The 16430-nt window shown below is 38.7% G+C and overlaps 1 protein-coding gene across 6 annotated transcripts in view; it reads left to right on the forward strand.

The window, feature by feature from the left end:
* Positions 1-16430, forward strand: part of LOC124275650 (protocadherin-1-like) — a 305204-nt gene that overhangs the window by 251285 nt on the left and 37489 nt on the right. The window contains exon 1 of one of the 6 annotated variants that reach the window (XM_046711454.1): positions 4572-4946. The exons of the other annotated variants lie outside the window; for them this stretch is intronic. The gene's annotated coding sequence lies outside the window, so the exon portion shown is untranslated. Of the gene's footprint in view, positions 1-4571; positions 4947-16430 lie in introns of those variants that run through there. 6 annotated transcript variants of the gene reach the window in all.

Here is a 16430-nt window from a genome sequence, read left to right on the forward strand (position 1 = left end):
AGTACAAAAAGTGCAAACCAAATCAACTTTTATAAGTCTTATATCTTGTGTTTTGTTCATAAATACCATGTCCACTCTACTGTCTAATCATGTACACAAATACTCAATAATGTATAACTGTCTCATTTCAGAAAATGACCACAGCTGGTTCTGAAATGTGAAACGTCTGACTTGTATTTAAGACTGTCATAAAGCAAGGTCGCTTTCCGACCTGAAGTTTTCATATATCTTATTTCATTGTATAGCTGCATTATTGTCATATCCTATTGCCTTAAAGTAGAGACAGATATTGTGTCAGAACATTCAAAATACCCTGGAAACCACGATCCATGATTCACGGGCATTTTAGGTCTTATTTAGGTTTCAGGTCGATGATGTCAGTTCCAGAAGTTTAGGATAGAGTTCTGGCGTCTGTATTTCCATATGTGTCCAGCTTGAGATTTAAATATTCAGAAATAAGTTTCGGCTGTATTTTGGTTTGAATGTGAGAAATATGTAAATTTGATAGCAGTTACCAAGAGCAGTTTCTTAAACTGGAGACCTTTTGGTGGATATGTGACTAGATATTGCGACAGTTCTCACATAATATTCACAAAAGGTATAACTGGTACTAAAGAAGTAGCAAAATACATTAAAAGAAACCGCATTGAATGTTTACCCGTATAAAGATGCTTAGTTATTGAGCGTATAGCTCTGTCAGTCGGCTTGCTGTCATAAACTATGGACTCAGTCATGTGTAGTATATATACTGCGGTAGTTAAACCACCCCTGACATTGCAACATGTGTTCGTGAAATGTAAAAGCTTTTGTTGAAAGCCTGTCACGGTGGTTTCTGTGTTGTACAACGCTGTGAAGATTGGGCGATATTGACTCTCAAACAGAAAGGCTTACAGTTCCAGTGTGCGTCAACAGCATAACAAAATTGTCTTTCTATGGATTTTTGGGTGTCATTGATTCTGGAATTGTTGTTTTGTCAATGAATTTGTACAGATACACTGGATCTGCATATGTTTTGATTTGGAGTTTGGAGTTCTGTCGACAATTGATTCGATTGTGTGGATTTCATTGGGATATTGACATCTTCACCTTGACAGGTTGATTGACAGGGTATAAAAGGTGTTCATAACAAAGTTTTTGTAGTTTGTGTTATATTCTGGGAGGAGTACTGGATGGATAGAGATGGTCAAATATGTCTTTGTATCATGCAGGTAGGACCTACATAAATAAACAGGTAAGTTGTATTAGTATGACATTTAAGATGAATATTGCATTTTTTATCTATTAAAATACTGGTCTGGTATTAGTCTAAATGAACTGTTTCTGGTTTTTAAATTTATTAAATTTAGGCTACATCTGAAGATTTTGCTGTCTGTCTATTCATCAAGCAGGCATTCTTTGAAAAGGCACGGAAAACAGAATTGATTAGGTCAAACTTTAAATTCTAATTTGAATGATAAAAATCTGTTGGTTATATTAATTTAGACGATGGTACTTGTCATCAAATGTCATTTTTTGTTACAAAGAGATTTCATTAGCTCACACAAACAGATGCCAAACAAATCTTTACTAACTCATACAACATATGACTTAACTGTGAAATTAATATCTTTAGTAGACTACAATGAATTCTATAATAAGTTCAATGAATAATCATTTTTCTCCAATATTCGTGGATAGATAAACTTATTGCTCTGCACTAGACAAACAGAGGTCATAATTTACGATGCTATCAGGTGTTGTCATCTTGCATAAAGTATTGGCACAATTGATGAAATTTACAATGATTCTTTGATTAGACGGTATTGATTTCCTGATCAAATACGACTCTAATTCAACATGGAATCATACAATTTTCTGGTTGGTAAATTTATTTGTATGAAAACCAAATGGTTCATTTGATTGCTGTGTTGGGATCTCCGATTCCTGATGTACGAACTAAGCTTTCTGAAGACATTGACAGGTGCTTGCGGAATATAAATTAAATCAATCATGGTATCTACACTAAAGCCATTTATCACAAAAACATCCACCTGGGGCACTGTGGACCGATGTTGATATATGCCAGGGTTAATTAATTTGGTTTTGTTATAATCATTCCTTGGCTTTGTTACAGACATTGTAAAGTGTCAATTACAGATTCTGTTATTTTCTTTTTGTTATTTACTCAAAGGATACACTTAAAAAATGCAATTAATTTAAGATTTCCTTATTATAGTAATGATGATCATTAATCAACCAATTGCATTTTGAAACTGATGATCAATCATGGATTGTTGACCAATTGTCAACACTACTGTTACTCGCAGCCTGGCTCACCATGTCATGAGCCATGACAACCTAGCATCCCCCATGTCACCACCTCCCTGTCATGTCCACCACACGTATGCCTATATTACCAACTGTACATTTCTATGAAGTCAAACCCATGAAATAGAGAAATTAATCATGTTCAAACACCAATCATTTTGTCCACCCAGGTGGTCAGCTGTCCTCCGGTCACCAACGACCATGCAGCAAGTTTGTATCACCTTTGCCCCCCATCCCTCCATCATCTGTATCAATCCTGGAGATGACCTCTCACCCCTTGTCCATCTGTACTGGTCATGTATCTGTTGTTCGGCCATGGTGTTCAATGGTGACTCTTTCCTCTTCATTGAAACACCTTTGGTCCAAGCATTCATCCTGCTCGGTGCGACTCGGTGTGAGTGATGACCGCCTATGGTCTGAGTGTCCTTGTCGTCTTTTGTGACTTGCTCTAGCTACTCACACTATTTTTCCCCATAAAGCCCTCTTTACACGCTGGATTAACATAAGAGAAGTGTCAGATGTAATCAAGGATGAGTTATAGGTGTGAATTTGTCTGACAGAACAGCTCATGTCTACAGACCCAACTTTCTATTCTTGTCCCTTTAATTAATTCCTTTACTTCAACATCATCTCCCTACTGATTTTCTATCTGTCTATAATTGTATGGAATTCATTCAGAGAGCTTCCTGCCCTCCATATACTCACGCATTGCAGCTCCACTGCCAAGGACTACCATAGCCATGACTTTAGCTTTTGTGGGTTTCACTCACTCATTCAATGGCCTAGTGGTTAAAGCATTCACTCGTCATGCCAAAGATCAGGGTTCTATTCCCCACATAGGTACAATGTGTGAAGCCCAGTAATGGTGTTCCCAGCTGTGATATTGAAGGAATATTGCTAAAAGTGGCATAAATCTTGCCTCGAACACACATACAATGCACACCTCACCTACCCCCATACCTCACCCTACCCCCACACCTCACCCTACCTCCACACCTCACTCTACCCCGATACCTCACTCTACCCCCACACCTCACCCTACCTCCATACCTCACCCTACCCCCATACCTCACTCTACCCTCACACCTCACCCTACCTCCATACCTCACCCTACCCCATATGTCACCCTACCCCCACATCTCACCCTACCTCCATACCTCACCCTATCCCACACCTCACCCAACCTCCATACCTCACCCTACCCCCACACCTCACCCTACCTCACCCTACCCCACACCTCACCCTACCCCACATCTCACCCTACCTCCATACCTCACCCCACCCCATATCTCACTCTACCCCCATACCTCACCCTACCCCCATACCTCATCCTACCCCCACATCTCACCCTATCTGGATATCTCACCTTACTCCACACACCTCACCTTACTGCCATACCTCACCCTACCCCGACACATCACTCTACCCTCACACCTCACCCTACCCCAACATCTCACCCACACCTTACAGTCTAGTATGACAAGAACCAGACCCACCTTCATCACCTGTAACTAATCGCTACCGGAGATCACATCTGTATTGTTTATCCCTAGGGGGATGTTTGGGTTATTACTACTCTCAAATACTCAATATCTCATTATGTTTGACATTTTCAAAACAAAGAAAATTACTTTCTAAATACAAAGAAAATATCACATTTTCGAGATATAAGAGGTATTTTGTTATAGCCTCAAGTAATAACATTCAGTTTCATTTCAAGCAATAAAAAATATTTTGACACATGAACAGCCCTTAAATATATATTTTTTCTGAATCAGCTTGAATATACAGAAAAATGTACCATTAGTATTCAAACATATTTTAAATCAACTTTGCTATCTCTCAAAGCAGTTTCATACAACTTTCATTTTTTCATCAAGATTACAAAGTAATTTTGTACACAGACTTTATTTTTTTCCCCCGCAATGCTCCATTACTCATTATTCATTACTCAAGTTCATCAACGATGGGAACATTTTAAAATCTCTTCAATTCAAGAGCTCTAAATCAAAGACAGGTGTTTTGGGTTAAAGGAAACTCGGACAAAGTAAAGCTGGAACAAAGGACACAATGAGTTATGTTGCCCAAGATTATAATTTCCGGCCAAGGTTGATCTGTCAAAAGGGCCTGTGTACATCACTGTAGAAAAATCACATACAGACTTATTCAAGGGTTAGAAGGGCTGATTGTCCTCTTCCCGTGGTCCGTACACGCTGGAGTGTACGCTTGAACCACCAACTGCAGTCTCACTACTACAGGGAACAGTAGCGAGAGCGAGCGTAGTCCTGTATACTCGTACGCTGGGATCCATGCATACACAGTGTGTGTTGTTAAACTCAATGGTTGCAATTTGAAGTGGTAGCTCTATTGAGGACTGTGTCAGAATAGCAGCAAGATCAGTGTTATATCAGACAAGGATTAAGTCTTATTCCACCTGCTTCCTGTTGTTGTGTCAAATTAGACCCAGGAGAACTGTTCCGGAGTCCCTAATGAGACTGTTCTAGCATGGAAAAATGATCACTGCCAAAACTTCAGTGTCTTGGCTTCCAGGCTTGATTGGACGATGGATTAATAACAGTTAGGATCAGCTCTCGTTTCTCTAAGGATGTATGTGTCGGACATGTGGGCTTCATTACAAGGTACTGCGTTTCTCCGTCATTACTTTGTCAGTTAGTACACCATTCCATTCATTTGGACCTGCTTATGCTGCTTCTAATTATCTTCTAAATATTTTTCAAATTGTTGAAGAATCTTCCAGCTTAATGAATTTGTTGATCAATAGTACTCAGACAGGAATGTCTTTTCAGTTGATTGGTAAATTTAGATGTTTGGTTTAGTGTAAATTAATTATAGCCATGTTTAAAAAATTTAAAATTTTGATGAGTTTTAGGTACATTAATCATTTTAAGTTTCTGTTTTTAAAGTCAACTAAGAATTCTAGTCCAATGCTTGTTGAAACTAGTTCCTTGAAGTGGAAGTTTAGAAGCATGGTGATGTACAACAGAGGCCAGGGCTTAGCATGTAGTTATGCCATATATTTATCTTTATCCATCTTCTGGTCAAGTGAAGTTGACTAGATCTATATTTTACTGCTCATGAATTGATCTACACACTGTCCCTGTTACTTGTTCGTAGTTGAGTTGTCTGTTAGATGCACACTAGTATCAGTCTGGATTTGTTCAACTTTAGCCTGCCTTCTATTGATTGTACTGGAGATAGTAAAGCTTGCCCAAGTAGTCCCCATATTTCATTCTACAAGTATAGAGCTGGTTAATGATAGGCCACCACTGGAGGCAAATGGGAGAAAAGTTGTGTCTTGGAAAATCAAATTGAAAAAAATTAACCATTATGTTTAATATGTAAGCAATAACAGTGAACCGTTCCAGCAGTTATGTGGATTATTGGAACATTGTTTCTGTTCTTCAAAGGCAATTATGACAATAATAAACTATCAAATGTATGTCATGTAGTACAGTATTAGTTAATTAAAAAATGGTTTGAAACAATTATGCAGGAACAGATGGCTTTGTGAGTTCATTCACAGTATCATGCTGTAACAGGTTGTTTCAATTAACATAGGCGGCAATAAATATTTCAATAAGCGTTAGATGAGCAAAGATGGAGTTTGAGAAGGCTTTTAGTCTAATTGACTTTCATGAATTTGTCATCCTGAATCTAGGAACCTAACGATGTAGTTAATATTTCAACGCATTTAACCTGAGAAAGTCGGGATAAACAATGGGTTTGACTTCATGTCATGGATACAAGACTTTCTAAACAATATTGAGTTACATGGCTAATGAAATGCACTATCGATGCGTTTTAAAGTGTTTGGTTAGAACATGTTAATACGCGTTGCATGAATGTATGAATGTTAATGATTTGAAGATGGGTACTGACACACTTTGAAAATGCAATTTGCCAGTTTCTGTTATTTTCTCAATCTGTTGTCGTCGTGAGTATTCATGTTTATTTCATAAAGCCGTACTGATGAAGAGTATCTAAATTTAACAGTCTTATATAATCTGCAGCCATTTTCTTGAAGCCTCTTGGGTTTCCATTTGACAAGCAAGGAATTTGGGCTGCTTTTTGTCTGAAATCAATACTAATTTGCCACAAAGATTCAGAGAATATAGTTATAATTGTTTTTTATCTTGTGTGTAACTTGTATTGAATTTTCATTTGGCTTTTAGAGTTGGTATCTGTAAATTACTGCGTTTGGCCTTAAAATTTTAAGTAAATGACATGTTTACGACCTCATTTTCTGTAAATTAATTGTCAGAAAGGCTTCCTACCTCAATGCTGACATTGTTTTAGATTAAAAACAAATAAGTTTACTACTGTGGACTTATGTATGCCTGAAACATTGAGACAGCGTTGTAATAGATATGTGAAAATAGTATAACTACCAATAGCGTTGGCTACCAAGATGCTAATCTTTCAGAAAATTCCAAGACCAAGATGACAATCAAAGAATCCAATGACCTTCCTGGATGAATTATATATGAGATTTGTTTTTCAATGTGTTTTGCCATTTGATGAAGTGAAATTGATCATGTGAATATCACAGCTGATCAAAAAATGGTCGTCTTTTTTAGGTAGGAAAAAACGAAAGCAAATTGCCAGCAGGTTTTGCCCACAATCCATCAGGTTGAATTTGAATTGTTTAGCTCACGGAGCAAGTTTGTGTCAACTCGGATTATAAGTTGTGATGTGCGTGTTATCAATTATTCAGTAATAAAGTAGTGTTTGTAATGGGCGGGCAGGCTTGGGAGACAGCTTATTATCTTCAGAAAGACAACCTGATTACTTTATTACTGCTGCTGATCACTGGATTTGTTACTGTAGGAAATAGAAGGATTTACGCTCAGGGGATTATCAGGAACTTATTGATAGTGATCACTTTACCATATGATGATCAGCAATGCATTTTGATCATCACCATTATATATATGTGTGCATGTGTGCATGCATGCATGCATGAATATGCATATATAGGTATATGCTGCATCTAAATGTGACATTAACAACTAGCAAACAATTCAATTCGGGGTTAAAAATTGACCAAGAAAGTCTACTAACATGAACAATTATGACATATGTTAATACCTACCTGAATGTTAACATTCTGAACATTCTGTCGGCCCTTAGGAGATATTTAAGAGCAACAAAACAGGCCCAGACTTACAGTCTTGTGCAAATGTCTGTTCCTGTTTCATCAGCGAATATCCCAGCAATAAGATGAAGCATTTTCAAGTAACCTTGAGGTTAAAGTGTTGCTGGTTATATCATAGAGGGATGGAGGGTAAGCCTAGTGGTGAAGGGTTTGCTTATAATGCTGGAGGCCCTGGTTCAGTTTTCCCATTTTGGTACAATGTGTGAAGCCACTTTCATCAACATAAACTGTCTGGGTTTGATTCCCAACAGTACAATATTTGAAGCCACTATCATCCACATAAACTGTCTGGGTTTGATTCCCAACAGTACAATGTGTGAAGCCACTATCATCCACATAAACTGTCTGGGTTTGATTCCCAACAGTACAATGTGTGAAGCCACTTTCATCCACATAAACTGTCTGGGTTTGATTCCCAACAGTACAATGTGTGAAGCCACTATCATCCACATAAACTGTCTGGGTTTGATTCCCAACAGTACAATGTGAGAAGCCCTGTCTGTGTGAAGCCACTATCATCCACATAAACTGTCTGGGTTTGATTCCCAACAGTACAATGTGTGAAAGCACTATCATCCACATTCATCCCAGCATAAACTGTCTGATCCACATAAACTGTCTGGGTTTGATTCCCAACAGTACAATGTGTGAAGCCACTATCATCCACATAAACTGTCTGGGTTTGATTCCCAACAGTACAATGTGAGAAGCCCTTTCTAGTGTTCCTGCCATTATATTGTTTGAAAGTTGCTAAAATTGGGATCAAACGCACCAAATAGATTATCATCCACTATCGGCCGCCATGACGGTGACAAACCAGTTACAAACCAGGTTAAATGCTAGTCTATTCAATCACATGAGAAATTAAGTTGACTTCTGTTTTTATACTGTTGCAAGAATACTGATATCACAACGTATGATAGACACATATTATTTGACATCCAACAGCTTCCATCACACTTGCTGCTCATCCGTCACATCTTGTACATTTGAAATAGACATATTCGCTCTCCGTGCTCACCTCTATACCCCTTTGAAAGGTCTGAAAGAGACACCGTCCCTAGCACTCAACACCTCAGTCATCTTTCAGCATTTTTGACTTGTGAATCAGCAGTGAAAGCTGTTTGTATAGAGGACAGCAAATTATGATGCAATTTAATTGACAGGGAGTCTGCTGCATCAATATCTCAAAGCTGTAAAACCTATCTCTCATATCTCGACTTGGCAAAGAAAGGAATGATTGAAGGAAGACCATGTGTTGTAGCGATTTTCTGCTCCATTGAGCTAAAGACTGTTTTGAGGCATTCTATGAAAGCATGAAGCACCCAGTGGCTTATCTGCCCAATTTATACCCTCGCCCTGTCGCAGTTTCCGCAGAGAAGCGGCTTCACACGGCCAAAAGTGGGAGTAATTTTCACAGAAGTCACAGATCTGGAAGCATGTAATTCGTTGCAGACGTAGATTACAACCCTTGATACATACATTTCACGGTTCCATGGATGCGTGTAATACTTACCAATTTCAAAGTTAGTCATCATTTTTCAATATTTCAAATTTAGACATCGTGATAATTTATTTCATGGATGAACGGTGTGAAATGCTCATATTTCACATTGAAATGGGTTAATGATGGTTGAGTATGTGATAATTATATCTACGGTTGTTTTTCTTGGGATTCCGATAATTCACATGGATAGTTTCAATTTGATTAAAAAGCACCTGAAGTTGGTAATTCATATTTTTGTTCATTATTCCAAATAAATCATGTATCCTTAGAAACCATAAATCCCCTTAACAATCCCCTGAATTCTGTAACTATCAAGTAAATCCCATTTTTTAATCATGCTGGTTGAAAATACAGTAGTCATAGGATCCTTCACAGCATGCAGATTGCTAACATATTTCTGCTAGAATTAGAATTACACTGTAAATATTTCTACGCAGAAAAAACTACTTTTATAATGTAATAATTTAAACAAATATCCATGACTATTGTACTTATACCTCTCTTATGTGATATATTTTAATTATATATAAGCGTTTTAGCGCCTAAAGACTTTTTATTGTCATTTAGTGTCTCACAGGCCATTTCTGTCCGGACAACGTACTGTGAATATGTGTAATTTTTAATCTATTGGGAATGTACGTTATGTGACACTTAAATAAAAAACATTTCTTCTTCTTCTTTCTACTCTTTTAAATGCTGCTCAAAAGAAGTTAGGGATGTAAATAAGTTAATCTGTCATGGAATAACAAATTGACTGTAACAATTTGACAAAGATGAGGTAATCCTGAACCTAGTGTCAGTAAAGTATGTAAAAAAGAATTATTTAACATTTGTGATTTTCTTTAAACATGTTTGCAGCCACACAAAAGATTCCTTTCTCACCCATTTAAGTTACAATTATGGTGACTGTAATCTCGATATAATAACAATCCATTAAGATAGGTGAAGAAATCATAGAAGTATCAGCCCATGATAAACTAGGTTCCCGTGCGGAGTCTGTTTGCCAACCCTGATTGCTTTATCAAGTTTATATCGGCAGCTTGGTGACATTTTCTTTCCGATATAATGCAATCTGTGACCGATAAGTGCATGAATCTTGCCTATGCTGTTATATCAACATAGAAACCGACTAGGTAATGATTGGCAGGCTCTTTTAAAGATTAGGAGGTAATTATCTATCACTTACCCTAACTTTTGATAAATGTATCAGGGTTTCATATACATATCATGTTGTCTTACTCTTTGGTTATTTACTCTACCTTTGATCTGACAACTGCAGCATCGTGTTAAATTGTTATTACATGGGAAACATGGACGATCACATTCACCGGGGGAAATTGTTTATTTTGATATGAACAAGCGAGGCTGTCAGAAGTGTGATGAAGTGGTGATATTGACAATGGAGCACAGGTCAGGATTCTGGCACATCTGACACTTCTTCCACTAGGTTTCGACTCAGTATCACCTTATTCATTTTTAAAAAGATTTTCGCATATTTTTTGGAGTCGAGGAATATTTTATGCGACTTCGTGTTTTGCAGCTATTTACATTGAGGATTTTCTCATGCTTGATATTTTGATGTAATGGGGAAAATAGTGATGTTGAAGATCAAAAGAGTTTTACTCTGTGGCTCTCCATCATTGTCGTTTTTATTCGTCCATTTTAGTTTTTTTCCTACTTTTGTACTTCTTTTGTCTTTGATCTCTCTTCACTCATTCACTTTCATTCATTCTTCTGTCTTTAGTTTTGGCTGAATTCTTAAGAATCGATTGGTTGGATAAGTATTATGTTTCATTATAAATCAGAAAGAGTAAAATACTGAGCTGAAGACAAATTACAAGCACTTCTACATTCTTTCATTGTTTCAGGGTGTATTTACCTATCTTTGGAATGTTTTTTAATGCGGTATATGATCCCCAGGCCAGTGCATTATGATGAGATTTGAAACCTATTTTCTTTAATCACACTTGAGCAAGACATTGATGACTACGGAGACAGGCATGTTCTTCATGTGACACGCACTCAAAGGAATTCTTCAACTGCACAAAAATGCCATTCTCCTATACCGCCTTGTAGCATCACTGGTTTACAAGATAGACAATTCTGACATTAAATTGGATAAATGATTCTTGGTTTCTACGAGGATTCCAAGTTTATGAGTTAAATCTTGCAATGGACTCCCAGGAGTAATCAAGACCTGGAACTCCTTGAATACAGCCGAGTCAGAGGACGGTGTTAATATTAGTAAATTCAAGATAGATAAATGGTAAGATTAAATGTTGAATGGTGCTGGTTCGGGCAACACTTGGAATGAGAAATGGGATTAAGTGTAGAGTCTAAAGGGATGGGTGGCTAGATAAATGAGGCCTATGCAAATCTTCCTTCTTTGGAAGCAATAACAATATACGTGGTTAAAGAGAACATTGTGGTGCGATCCTGGATACACAACTATAGAAGGGGCACTACTTGGGAGGGGAATCTCTGTCTCTGTGTCTGAAGTCTGGTGTCTGGAGTCTGTATTTTCTTCTCTGGGTTTTGATACAGTGCAAGGGTTCCTGAAACATGGTATGGTACAAGTAACACAAATGTCCTTCAAGTTGTGGAATGAATTAAAATTGAAGGTATAAATTTATGAGTTTGTGTTTTTTCTTAGAGATCAGTGTGGGGAGATTGTCTGTCTCACAGTCCCTGAACCACATTATTTTCCCCTCAACACATCCCGCCCTGCAATGCTAAAGCCTGCAATGCTACAATGAAAATGAAAAGCCCCACAAGTCTAAATGAAGCATGAAAAGCTTATATTTTTTTACTAGATTTCAATAAAATATGTTCTCAGGTTCTGAATCACCCATCTCACTGGCTCTCCTTTTCAATTTGAACCTGAATTATTTGTTTCTGTCAAAATTATATATATTCAGAGACTAAGTGTTAGTCTATGTGGGAGAGTGTCTAAAGTGTTTGAGATGACCGTGTCTGTCGGTGTAGTGGTGTGCAAAGACCTCATACTGTGTCAACATGGATGTCTCTGCGGGCTTCAGCTCAGTGAAATGTGGGTGTCTGAGGTGCATTGTGCTTCTTTGTGTGTGTGTGTGTGTGTGTGTGTGTGTGTGTGTCTCTCTCTCTCTCTCTCTGTCTATGTGTGTGTCTGTGTCTGTGTGTGTCTAGGTGTTTGTGTCTTCAGATGTGTTGCTGGGTAGCCTTGTGGTTAAAGTTGTTCGCTTGTCACAACGAAGACCCGGGTTCGATACCCCACATTGATACAGTGTGTGAAGCCCATTGCTGGTTTTCCCGCCACCATATTGCTATAATATTGCTAAAAGCGGCGTAAAACCCAACTCACTCACCCAGATGTGTCGCTGTCGGTTTCTTGATGTACTGAAGTGTAACTGTTGCCAGCAGATATCAGTGTTCAATCTTGTTTTGTCTGCTTATGTTAATATGAATGTGACCGTTAGGACCGTTATGGATCATCATGAATGTGTGTCTATATCTGACAGTGACCATCAAGAGACATGACTGGCCATTGTCCATGCCTGTTACAAACACACCCAACATACACACCCCAGAACAGCCCCAGAAGCTACCAAACAGAGCAGTTCCTCTGTGTAATTACAGAACATGTATTTGCGATGATAGAACGGAACAACTGTTCAAACACGGAGGCAGCTGATCTGAGCTATCACACTCAGACATAGACTAGACATAGGCTTCAGCAACTCATCATCCTGAACACAAACTGCATCACGACATCATAAGATATATAATACAATGCCCAAAGGCGTATAAGACGGTATCGATACGCTCAACAGACATAAGCAGGAATAGGTAACATGTGTATGTATAGTATGTGAAGGGCCGTTTGGAGTCTAGGTTGGTATTGATAGCTGAATTATTGATTAGGTTCCAGGATGTTGATTAAAGAAAACAGAAGGTGGTGCAGGGTGATTAGTTGAGGCAGTAGAGATCAACAGCAGGGGGTGGCCAATGTGTTGTGGGGGTGAAGATGGTTTACTGAAAGTAGTCAGGGTGTTGTGGAGATGAAGGTGGCTGGAATTAAAATGTTGTGGGGATGTTGTTTGGGTGAAGATGGTTTACTGAAAGTGGCAGGAGTGTTGTGGAGATGAAGGTGGCTGGAGGGTTGTGGGGATGTTGTTTGGGTGAAGATGGTTTACTGAAAGTGGTGGGAGTGTTGTGGAGATGAAGGTGGCTGGAATGTTGTGGGGATGTTGTTTGGGTGAAGATGGTTTACTGAAAGTGGCAGGAGTGTTGTGGAGATGAAGGTGGCTGGAATGTTGTGGGGATGTTGTTGGGGTGAAGATGGTTTACTGAAAGTGGCGGAGTGTTGTGGGAGAATGAAGGTGGCTGGAATGTGGAGTTGTGGGGATGTTGTTGTTGGGGTGAAGATGGTTTACAGTGGAAAGTGGCAAGAGTGTTGGTGGAGATGAAGGTGGCTGGAGGGTTGTGGGGATGTTGTTTGGGGTGAAGATGGTTTACTGAAAGTGGCAGGAGTGTTGTGGAGATGAAGGTGGCTGGAATGTTGTGGGGATGTTGTTTGGGGTGAAGATGGTTTACTGAAAGTGGCAAGAGTGTTGTGGAGATGAAGGTGGCTGGAATGTTGTGGGGATGTTGTTTGGGGTGAAGATGGTTTACTGAAAGTGGCAGGAGTGTTGTGGAGATGAAGGTGGCTGGAATGTTGTGGGGATGTTGTTTGGGGTGAAGATGGTTTACTGAAAGTGGCGGGAGTGTTGTGGAGATGAAGGTGGCTGGGAATGTTCTGGGAGTGCAAGTGGTCGGAGTGTTGTGGAGGTAAAGATGGTTGACATGTTTTTAGGGTAAGGTTGTTGGGCAGTTGTTGGAATAAAGGTGTCATCTGATAGCACTTAGACTCTGAAAAACATAGTAAAGTTGCGTTCTGTACCTAAATGAAACAGTAACACTGTGGATGTTACAAATTAGTTATTGTCAAGGAGTCTTTAATACAATGTATAGTCCCACAGGTTTTAGTGTTGCAAGGTCCAGCAGGACGAAATGATGACACCAGGTGTCAAGGTGGGTGTGGGTGAGAACATATACAGACAGGGGAATGGCCAGATTGAGGCCTAACAGGTACACTTTCAGAAAATATCTTTCCTTCAAGATAGAAGGTCTCTGTTGAAAGGTAGGAAGATGATCCTGATAAAATGATTTCAAGCATGACTTTCACCTAAGGCATGCAGACATACTCAACAGTTCACGACCACCTGGTGTCATCACTGTAACTTTACAGCTACCTCTGTTGAGCTGTCAGTTCCATTTTGTTTACCCGTGTGATTTATCTGATGACAGTTGTGAGACTACCTGTGGCATTCTTAATTAGGATACATACTGTACAAAAAAAGTAAGGATCATGAATATTTTTTAGGATATTTTTGGTGAAATTATGAATTCACCCCCAAGTGCTTTTTGTTCAATGTGTGTGTTTTAAGGATGAAACTAAGGAGGGTTTACATGACTTAATGGACTTTTCAAAATGGGCAAAGATCATGGAATAAATGGGCCATAGAAAAAGGGATTAGCGATCATTCAGAAAAGAACAAAAACACAATTCATGTATGCATGTATAAGGTCATAGAGGATGTCATGGATGAATAAGTGGAGATGATTTGATTCCTGAGTGGACTGTGTCAAAATTAAAAACATACAAACTACTAATTGATTTTCTATGGACTCTTTGAAGATACCATCTGTGTAGATGGATTAAACAGTAAAGAAGATAGGAGGTTGATTTGAAAGCAGCAGGGTGGAATGGGGGTAGAGATGGGGGTGAAAATAGGGGTGGGGTCAAAGAGGGTGGTGTACCATGGGGTCAGGATGACCCCCCATCATCAAAGCAGGAGCAAGGCAGCAGGGAGAATGGGGATGCAGGAGCACAGAATCCCTATTGAATCCCCTCCGTGGGATGCTGGTAGGGGGTGATTCAGAGCCAGATATCAATGCGAGACTCTTCAACTTGTTACTTGAAATCTGCAAGCTACAAACAAAGAGTAGCTCTCTGTTTATTTGTGGACAGTGTTTAAGGGCAGGGTATCATGTTTTAACACATGGAGGTGTGCTTTGAACATATGGCCGACAACTGAGTGAACCTGGCCGTTATCTCTCTGTTGCTCCAGAGGAACAATACAGGTTTATACACCAAGGGGTTATCTTGATAGTAGAAACTTCAAACACTGGAATTCTATGACTTTTGTCAGGACTGGATCTCTGTGAGGTTGATCCTAGACTAATGGTGGTCATGAACTTACTGGACACTACTTACTGGACACTACTTACTGGACACGACTATGGATTTCTTAATCATTCATGGATGCTTGAAGGTTTATCTGATTTGAAAGTAACTTTTCTGTGAATTGGTACCACATTAGAAATTCATAGAAATACAAGAATGTGGTTTTTGGAAGGTGCAGTCATGGTTTCGGTAATAGCAGGTAAGTTATGTTGATCTTTCATTTTTGGATGGTAATTTCACAATATATTATAAAAGAAAAATTCTGATATTTGGTATATTTTTGGTTCGAGATTTTAGACAGCATAATTGAAGTAATTTGAAATTAGGTGATAAAAAGTTAGGCTGAATTTAGGATAAGAGAGAGAAAAGCCTCAGTTGAACAGCCATAGTGAGGATTTTACATGTATAGAATTTTTCTAACCTGTTGCTGTAAGTTGAAAACAGTTATACTTTTGAAAAGACTTTTAAAGTCTTTGTTCTGGTTTTTAAAATACCTCTGATATCAGTGTCAGAAACAGGTAGAAGTCAACATTCATCAGGAATTAATACTGACAAAGATATTCAAAATCTCAACAGCAAAACTAACGGAACTAACAGCTATTGTCAACACCTGTTACTGTTCACCTGTGCATGTTAATTATCAGCAATCTACAGGTGAAACACAAAATACCTTACAAGTGTGGCAGTATGCACTAATTTGGGACACTGAAAGAAAACCATGGGCACGATCACAGTCAATCTTATTTCCCCTAAAGCTCTGAGTGAAAGGTGAGATCCATGATTTTATCTCGACCTCGCTAATTTTTGTGTAAGCACTCCTTTGAGTTACGCTGTTTACCTTCAGGTGCTCTAACGAGTTTGCTGAGCAGATACGACAACAGCACACTTTGCACTTACCTGTCGAAATGTTGGTCAGCTGAAGGGTCAGCTACTGTATGAGAGGGTCTTGACTTCAACATAAAACTAACCATGATCATTTGACTGAAGGACGCTGTGAATTATATTTGTATTAGGTTACTCCCAACTGAGAGAGAGACATTTAAGTGGCTTTTTGGCAGTATTTCAACAATATACAAGCAGGGGTGCTAAGTTAATATTGACACATACACAGATTTAAACTAAATTTATTATGCATATTGTGTAAAATATATTGTAAGTTCTGTGTAAAATACTAG

This window comes from Haliotis rubra, unplaced genomic scaffold (genome assembly GCF_003918875.1).
Source record: "Haliotis rubra isolate DU_JTF1 unplaced genomic scaffold, ASM391887v1 Scf1, whole genome shotgun sequence".
NCBI classification, from domain to species: domain Eukaryota; kingdom Metazoa; phylum Mollusca; class Gastropoda; order Lepetellida; family Haliotidae; genus Haliotis; species Haliotis rubra.